Here is a 9586-nt window from a genome sequence, read left to right as displayed (position 1 = left end):
TGGTGTGGGTGGCATTTTTTTTCTCGCATGAGCCGATGCAAACACTGCTCCAGAAAATGTGTCAACTGACACATGCACATATTTGGATCTCCCAAAGGATGGGAAGTGGGTCACATCAGTTTGCCACAGTTGGCAGCTGTTCAGTCTACGGGGATTAACTTCAGTACCCATAGATGGTATTTGGTAGTTTCGGCAGTTTGGGTACGTTGCGACGATGGCTCTTGCTTGATCCTTCGAGAGCTTGAACATCTTGATGAGGGCAGGTACATTTTGGTGATAGAACGTGTGTGACAGTTTTGCCTGGGCAAAGATGTTAGGGACATATGCAATTTCTGCTGGTATGGCCAGCGCATCTGCTTTCCTGTTCCTTTCTGCAATGGGACTAGGAAGGTCAGTGTGTGATCTTACGTGCATGATATGGTAAGGTTGTTTTTTGTGGGAGATTAAATGAATGAGTGTAGAAATTAATTGGTATAATTTTGGATTAGGGACTTCTTTGAGGAGAGCATGTTCAGCTCTCATAGCTATGCCGGCAACATAGGCTGAATCTGTGACTAAATTAAAAGGTTCATTTTTGAATTTCTCAAAGGTTCTGATGACAGCTGCTAGTTTTGCGATTTGTGGAGATCCGTCCACTATTTGGATGTCTGACTCCCATTCTCGAGTCTTTGGGTTCTGCCAAGTCATTACTGATTTGTGGGAAGATCCTGAGCCATCTGTGAAGACAGTTATGGCTTCCAAGGGTGTCCGGCTCTGTACTAATTTTGGGGTCAGATGGAAGGCTACATCGCAATTGAAAAGTCTGTGTTTTGGCATGTGAATGGAAATTCTTTCTGTGTAGCTATCTAGGGTGAACTGGAGGCTCTCATTGGTCTGAAGCAAATCTTCTAGATTTCCAGCAGTTAATGGCAAGTATATGCATGCAAACTCACACCCTGTAAGTGAACGGATGCAAGTCCTGGCCTTTTTTATTAAATATGCTATTATTTCTTGGAAGGTGGGGATTGTCTTTGTGGGTTGGTTGTTTGTAAAGATCCATTCGAGTATCAGCAGAGGGTCTCTGAGTTGGGAGTCCCATTGGAAGATCAGTCCATGAAATCGAGGGGCTTTGCCCAAAACGGCAAACAGGAGAGGCAGGCTGGGCTCGACGCGATGGGCTTGAGGTGAAGACAGGGCTTCCTGGACTCTGGCGATGGAGTCTCGGGCTTCTGGCGTGAGGGTGCAGGGAGAGTTCATGCTCTCATTGCCCCGGAGAAGATTGAAGAGGGGGGCGAGGTCTTCTGTTGTGACCCCCAGCAGGGGGCGTATCCAATTTATAGATCCACACAGGCTGTGCAAGTCCCTTAGAGTCTTTGGGTTGTCTCGGATGGTGAGTTGCTGGGGTACGATGGTCCTCTCGCGGATCAGGAGGCCGAGGTAAGTCCATGGGCTGGTGTGCTGCACTTTGTCCTTACGAATCTCAAACCCTGCTGCTTCTATGGTTTCAATAGTCTTTTTAACAGTTTTGTCCAGGTAGGTTTTTTCTGCTGCACAGATTAGGATATTGTCCATATAGTGATGGATTATTGCTTCTGGGAATAGGGTCCTGATGGGAGACAGGATGTGTGCAACGTACCATTGGCATAGTGATGGCGATGCCTTCATTCTTTGTGGAAGGACCAGCCAGTGGTATCTCTTGAGCGGGGCTTGTCGGTTGAGAGATGGAACAGAGAAGGCAAACCGTGGAGCGTCCTGTGGGTGAAGCGGGATATGGAAGAAACAGTCCTTTATATCAATGATGGTAAGCATCCAATCTCAGGGCAGCATCGATGGTGATGGTAGGCTGGGTTGGAGGGGTCCCATGTCTTCAATGAGTTCATTAATTTTGCATAGATCTTGGAGTAATCTCCATTTGTCTGTGCCGGGCTTTTTTAGGACAAAAATGGGAGAGTTCTAAGCACTGGTTGTCTCAGTGATATGTCTTTTGGCAAGTTGTTCCTCCACTAGGTTCTCTAGTGCGCGCAGTTTTTCTTTTGACAGGGGCCACTGCTCAGTCCGGGTTGGTGTATCACTTTTTCAGGTAAGCTGGGGAGTGGCTGGTGGCATGCTTCTCTCAGTGGCCCCGATCAGAAATTCTGGCCGGAGATTCAGATGGATGCCCTCCATTGGGATAGGAGGTTTCAGCCCCATAGGGTGATGGGGGCCCTTACTACGTAAGGCCGGGTGGTTGCCATATTGCTCTCAGGTCCTTTGATGACAACATTGTGTTTGCTTCTTATGGAAACAGCAGCTCCACCAATCTCCGAGATCACACCTGCAACTGGCTCCAGTTCCCAGTTGTCTGGCCACCCAGAGCGGGCCAGGATGCTAATGTCTGTGCCTGTGTCGAGCAGACCTGGTCGGTGGACCCTCTCTCCTTTGCAGAACAAGGTGCACTCGATGATTGGCCTATTTGGGCCCACAATCTGTGCTCACATCATTGTCGGGTTGAGTGGGAGCTGTTCCGGGTGGTTCTGTGGAAGCAAGAAGTCTTGTGCTATTGGTGTTCCCTGTGAAAGAAAGAAGGGAGGGTCCATGCAGCAAAGCTGAACAAGAATTTCTTGTCCAGGAAGTACAGTTTGTAATTCTGTCAGTACAGAAATTTGCTCTGGGCTTCAGAAGGTGTCACTCAGGATAAGGATGTCCGACGGACCTCCTGGGGGTCCATATTTTCCTGTGGGGATACGGTAAAAACGTTTGTCGACAAGGTTAAGAGACAGTGATGTTACCAACTGGCGACCTGTTCCCATCTGTGAGGCTCCGTATGTTGGGTCCTTCTCATGTGTTCTGGGATCCCCTGGGATGGTGTGCTATGATGTCTCCACTCTCTCGGCTCTTGGGTGGGATGGTGTGGCCCTTCATTTGTTGTTCGGACGCGGGGCCTGACCGCGCCCTGCTGGGAGTTTCCCGGATGCTGCTGGTACTGCTGGGGTCTCTGGTACCTCTGGATGCGACGGTCCTGGATGGGTGATTTCTCAGGATACGTCTTGATAAAATGTCCGAGTTCTCCACACAGGTAACAACGGGAATTCTCCTTCTACAGTGCTACTGCAAAAGCAGTAGAAACTCCATCTACAATACCTTTGACATCTGCCTGGGTCATGTTGTTCTCCGTGGATGCGGTTCGGGCACCAGATATTCCAGCTAATAGATGGAGTCCACCGCTTAGAACCCAAAGAACCACAGCCACCCCAAAAAATCGCTAAATGCCAACCAGAGGAAACCTAGGGGTTTTTATGGGACACCAGAGTGGGAAGAAAAGGGTACAGAACCAATCAGTTGTAACAAATCTGCATAAGTTCACGAAAGGTCTTGTGAGTCTACGGACAAAAGGACAAATCGCGCCGTAACTAAGATGTTTGTCTTTGTCTTAAGGGCTCTGAGTGAAGTTGCGAAATTCTTTCTTAACTGCTCAGCTTAGCTCCCTCCAGAGCAAAGCAGCTAGAGCTCCGCCCACCCCCACATTTATTAAGGCTGTAGTCATTGGGGTTTTTTGTTTGTTTGCTTGCTTTGTTTTACATACCAGTAAAGAACTGCTATTTCTATTTTCAAAATATTTTGCTTAAAAACTTTAAACTGAAAAAATTATAATTGGAAAAAAGGGTGGTGGTTTACATTCTCCATTCCAGGGGAAGCTGCTTTCCCTGGCAGATACCTGTCTTCCCAAACCAAGACACCATGCTACTTTATCTAAGCAGCCAGCAATAGCTTGCAAGTTCCAGAACTATTTTAAGAATGAGACGTTTGTTAACACAACAACCTATTCTTGAGGAGAAAAACAAGTGCACTTGCATAAATATTAGATCTGTTACATGAGAACCTGCAATGGAAAAATGTAAACAACCTGAATCTTAGCATGTAAATGCAAATCACCTTCTGACAAATAAATGAAGTATTAAGAAAACAACCAGCCAATGGGCGTTGCACAGGAGGTCAGTGAAAACAGTATGAAATACAGCCAGCCCATGTCTTAGAAAACACCCCTGATCACCATCTCTGCAAATGCAATTCCCATTTTCCAACTACCTTTTCTGCAGCTAGGTGAGAAAAGTAGTCACTGCCCAGCTCCGGGCGCCCCCAGAAATCAACTGCTTTCAGCAGTCACAACCCTGAAATATCAACTTCCTTACTTAACCTGCCCACTGGGAGCTCACACAGAGAGGCATTTTGTCCAAGGATACCCACAGAAGAGCTCAAGGATGGAGCAGTTTGAGGAGCAGATGAGCAGAGGGAGCAGGATGAGGCAGCTCCTCCAGAGTTTAAACCTCCCTTTATCAAATGAGCACACACCAACCTGTCCCAAAGGGAAAGCAAGCAGGAAAGAGAAGTTCGTCTCCCACAACAGCAAACTCTGTGCTTCCTTTGTTCCAGCTGGAGAGGCCATGGGCTACTCCTCAGTTTGGGGAGGAACCCTGGGAAGTGGTCTGATCTGGGAGCCCAGCAGATGGAAGTTCCTCAAAGTCTCCATGGTGTGTCAGGAAGCTCAGGAATGAACCTGCAAGGCTTGGATACACATCATCTGTGTCCATCCCTCAAAGAACAATCAGCTCTGCAACAAGACTTCAAGACTAAAAGACAAACCCTCCCCCTTCACCTCTCCACATCAGCTCTAGGAAGTCTCTGTCCATTGTAAAATCTCCTTTGCCAGTCTATGTGTTGGCGCAGGCAGGAGCAAGACAGGGCTGCCAGGGTAACTCTTCTCAATCTTTAATGAAGCATCAGTCTCATTACAGGATTTTGCATAGCTAAAGAATGGCAGCAGGTCATGGTCTGCTCACAGCAGCTATTATTTTCCAGCCAATAATATATTGTAAAGCTTACAGACAATTGTTCTAACCAATAATTTATAGCACATATACACCTGCTTTGAACAATGTTCATTTGTATGTTTTTCTATTAACAACACACAATACTCTTATTAAGCTTAAAACCTTCCGCTATCTTGTAAGGCATATCTTTTCTGCAGTGTTAAGATTTATTCAAGCCAAACCTAAAAACTCAGCCTTTGTTTCCCAGGTCCTTGTTTGTTATACTACTATATCTTTTCTAGATTCAAACTTTTCAGTTGCAGGAGATTCTGAGTTCTCAGCTTTGCCTGCTTTTTCAGCTCCTAAAAAGCCTTTTTACTTTTGTTGTTTCCCACAATTCCCCCACTCAGTTTAACTAAAAAGAGACTTTCTTAACTCTGTTGCTTATTCATTGTCATACATTACAGAGTTCTACTATAATATGTATTTCTTTGTGCTCATCTAAGTCACTTCTCCTGCTTGCTTTAAGCATTGCAGTTTTAAAGCGTAACAATTAATGCTGTAAAAGATCTAGTCTAGTTTAAGGGTTTTATGTCAAATCTGATAGAAGTTGCTATTCATTATTCTAACAAGTCTCATCCGTTCCAAGGCCTCAATTCAAAATCTTCATCTATGTCTATACTTGCATCCAATACTTTGTAAGAGTCTGAGTACTTTCTGTAATTTCTCTTTCTACATCTCTCCCTTGAATGACAAGAACTTCCTTGATACTTCTTCCTGTCCAAGCATACAAGATAACACCACTAGTATCACCACTAAAATAACAAACATGTATAAACCTACTTTACAAAGTTCTTTCAACCAACATGCAAAGTTCCATCCTTTGAGCAAATCGTCTAACCATGATGCATTATCTCTGATTTGAGCTGTTAAATTTTTCAGCTCTTGTATGCTTTTGTGGATATATTCAGAGTGGTCAGACAGGTTCATACAACACAACGGAACTATGTTTTTGCCAAAAGAGCTCTACAAAACCAACAATTCCCACACTTTTTACATTCACATAAAACTCAAGGTCCACAGTCCTTGCAGAGGAGACATGGCACATTCTGCTTAAACTGTGGTCTCTGTGCCGCTCACGTCTGGTCTTGCTACTCTGCTCATGGAGTTGTCAGTGTGTTCTTTTGCATGACATGGCTTTACATTCTTCTCTGGAATCCACTTTAGTTTAGCTTTAACATTAAGGGTTTCTGCTTGGGCTGTAGTTGCAGATTACTACTGAAATGACTAACAAGTGAATTAGAATCTATCAAGGAGCAGTTCAAAAAATTAAGGACATACAATGCATTTTATGAGCGTTCCTAAAACAAAACAGCATATACAACAAAAAAAGAAACTTAAGTAAAGACAAGTTAAACAATACACATAGTTAATAACACATATGAAAGTAGATAATGATCAATGTCTGTCTAAAATATTGTACCGTCACCCAGGGTCTGCAACAACTGAATCTAAACCTTAAATCAGTTAGAAATTGGATTGAATTATATCCAGATCATGATTCTCCAAGGTTATTTTAAAATTGAGTCCAGCTGTCATATTGGTAAGGTCCAATAGTCAAGTCAAAAATAATGTGAATATTGTTTTGATGCAGAAAACACCTGGGTCTGTTGATAAATCTCTGATCTAGGTAGAGTCAGGGCATGGCCAGGACCAGGCTCTAAACTAGAGGGATGTCCCTTAACATATTTTAAAACAAGGCTGTCAACACTATAGCTATAAAACACTTAAAACACAGCAAACTATCAGAACACATTTGTAAATCAGTCTTGGAATTGTCTTCTGGAAGGGTTCCCCACTTTTTTAGAAAGCGAGAAAGCCTCTGGTTTGAATTGGGGCAAATCAGGACTCTGTGTTAAATTTATGGGACCAGAATCAGGTAAGGCAGAACCACCTTTGAGCTTATTCCAGTGTCTTGTATTTGTGCAGAAGACGAATGTAGTGTCTTAGCTGCTCCTAAGGAGCAGTGGCAGGTGTTATAAATTATAAGAAGCCAATTCAAAATACCAGAATTTATTTAGCAAATTAAAAAAAAAAAATTTAAAAGCCACAATAAATTCAGACAACATCGATCGAATGCTGAGTGGGCAGAGTGACAGTAACAACGGTACCATCCAACCTTGACCACACACACTGGGTCTCGGTGTACGGATTTTATACAGTTTATTTGTCCTGAGGCTAAGTCCAGTGAAAGTCCAAATATTCATGTATCTCTTTATTTCCAAGCGAGGTCTTGAAAGGGGTTCCCATAAGTATGAAAAGACGATTCAGTAGTCTTCCCGGATCTTGTTTTGGGGTGTTGATTTGATCATCCTCTGGATCCCCCATCAAGATTGATAACAGATGTTGAGCAGCTGTGGAGGCCCATCCTTGATGAATGGGCCATCTCCAGTCCGGCCATGTCATTTCTGTTGCAAATGTTGTGGTTTCGCAGCTTGCACCACAGGTCTTGGAATCTCGGAGATGCCCTGGAGTAGCTTTTTAATAGACCAAATCTTTGATACATGAATTTATCCATTACATTTACCACAGCAGGCATCTGTGCTGTAAGCATTGGTGCATCTGTGCCATGACTGCAGCCTGAGGTACTTGGGATGCAGCAGCAGAATCAGCAGAGCCTGCAGCCCCGGGAACGGATGCTAGTTCACTTGTACTTGCTCCAGGGGCAGGGAGGCAAGCCCTGGGAAAAGAGATGTTCCAAGCCGCTTCTGCGCCAGAGAAGGCAGTTTGGGGGGAGGGGGTTGCCAGTGCCATAGCAACAGGTAGGAGTTGGCAAGCTGCCTGGGAGGCTGCAAACTGCATTGGCACCAGAGGTGAAGCAGAGAATTGTGGACACACGGGCTGAGAAAGTTGGTAAAATGCAGGGGGCAGTGGTGAAGATAATATAACAAACGGAAAAGGGTTGCATGTGGAGTTGTTCTGGGGTCGCATGAAATTGCGACAGGATTAAAGCTGGAGAGAGGATTGGGGGTAAAATGAATAAAATGTAAGAAATTCCCATTTTTGACACAGTCTGTCATTTGTTAGGAAGGTTATGCTGTTTAAAATGTTATGCCAGTTGTACCCTGTCTGTTAAGAAAGTTATGCTGTTTGTTCCAAAATCTGTACCCTCAAAACCTTATTCCAAGTTGTATACCCCCTCTAAAACCCCAGGTTCCCTTCCCCTTCCGTTGGGCTAGGCTGTCCCCATTCCCCGCCGGCTCCTCAAACTGCCGGCCCCGCCTAATAGGAAAATCCAAAGGCTTCCATGGTGCACCGCTCCAAACCGAAGTGCAGTTGCCAGCAAACGGACCCAAAAGCCGTGACCCGGCACAAAATCCAGATAAAAGGGAGACACTACAACAACGAGAAGACCTTCAGCTACCTAAGGACTGAATTCTGCTTCTGCAGCCTTACCATGACCACAAGAAACTGAGAAACAGTGACACCCCTAGACCACACAGGCCCAGTTGAGTTCCTGAAGATTCCCGCAAGGCCGGAACTCCCGACTCTGCAGTGAGAGCAGCAGATTCGACTGGCACCTCATCCTCAGCGGCGGCCAGAGCAAAAACAGCAACAGGAGCGAAAACAACAAGAAGAGCAAAAACGGCGACAGGAGCAAGAACGGTGACAGAAGCAGCAACGGCACAGGCGACCCCTCGAGTTCCCCCTTGAAAGAGCTGACTAATAAAAGCCTTTCAAAAGGAGCAGGTCTCCTGGCCGATTTTTAACAGGGGGAGCTAAAGGCTCTGTTGGGGAATGGAAGAAACCGGAGGACTATGATGATGGCTGGGGGAGATTGAAAATGGGAGGGGTTGGTCAGACCAGGTGGAGGGGACGCAGTCGCAGGTACCCCAGCTGGGACGCAAAGAAACCCTGAAACTCAAGCGGTGAAGCTGCGTGTGTAACAGGAGGAGCGATTTGAAAGGCGACAGGCCAAGGGGGACTGCAGAGCTATGCCGTGTGGACTCTGTGTGGGGGACAGGCTCTAGAGGCAACAAAACCGATAGAAGAGGGTTGTAAAGAACCAATGGAGGCAGAGGGCTGAGCTGAGGGACATAAAAAAGGATTCCTCGACACAGAAATATTTACACAATCATTCTGAGATTTGGAAGTTAGGGAAGTGTACCCGACCCAGGGACTGAACATGGTATTTGGTATACAAGGAGGACCACTTTAACGTCTTGCAGGACTGGGGGCGGGGGGCGGGGGAGGCCGGTCGAGAACACACGATGGGAAGTAAGAGGACTTAAAAACAACTTGCTCTGGGATACCGGGAGAATCACAGAATTGCTGAGAGGTGCGGTGGGAGACACAGACTCAATCTGACTTACGGAAGGAGGCCTAAAGTTATTCTGTTTGGCCGCAGGTTTGGCGATGGACCCAGGTGGGGCCACAGATTCTGTCTAAAATTTTCCAGCAATGCTCAGCATACAGGAAGTAACTTAGTCATCGTCTCATCTCTGTTAACAGAAACAGCATTATACAATTTCCAACTAAATTTATCCCAGAAATTATAAGTGAAGGCAGACTTTAGGTTTGCAGTCACCCAAGTGACTAGCTGTCACCCAGTGTCCTCCCTGCAGCTCCCACCTGCTGCATGGGGATCGGGCGGCGGCGGCCCGGTGGGAGGGGTCAAGCAGCTTGCAGGAGCACTACCGCGAGTGGCCACTGCCAGCCAAGCGGGAGGTGCTCCGAATTCCACCCTGCGACTTTCTCGGGCTCCAAGGGGAGCGGCCACTGCTGCTCAAGTGGGAGGAACCCCCCAGCCACTTCCAGGA

This window comes from Sylvia atricapilla, chromosome Z (genome assembly GCF_009819655.1).
Source record: "Sylvia atricapilla isolate bSylAtr1 chromosome Z, bSylAtr1.pri, whole genome shotgun sequence".
Lineage (NCBI taxonomy): Eukaryota > Metazoa > Chordata > Aves > Passeriformes > Sylviidae > Sylvia > Sylvia atricapilla.
Note: the sequence above shows the minus strand (reverse complement) of the source record.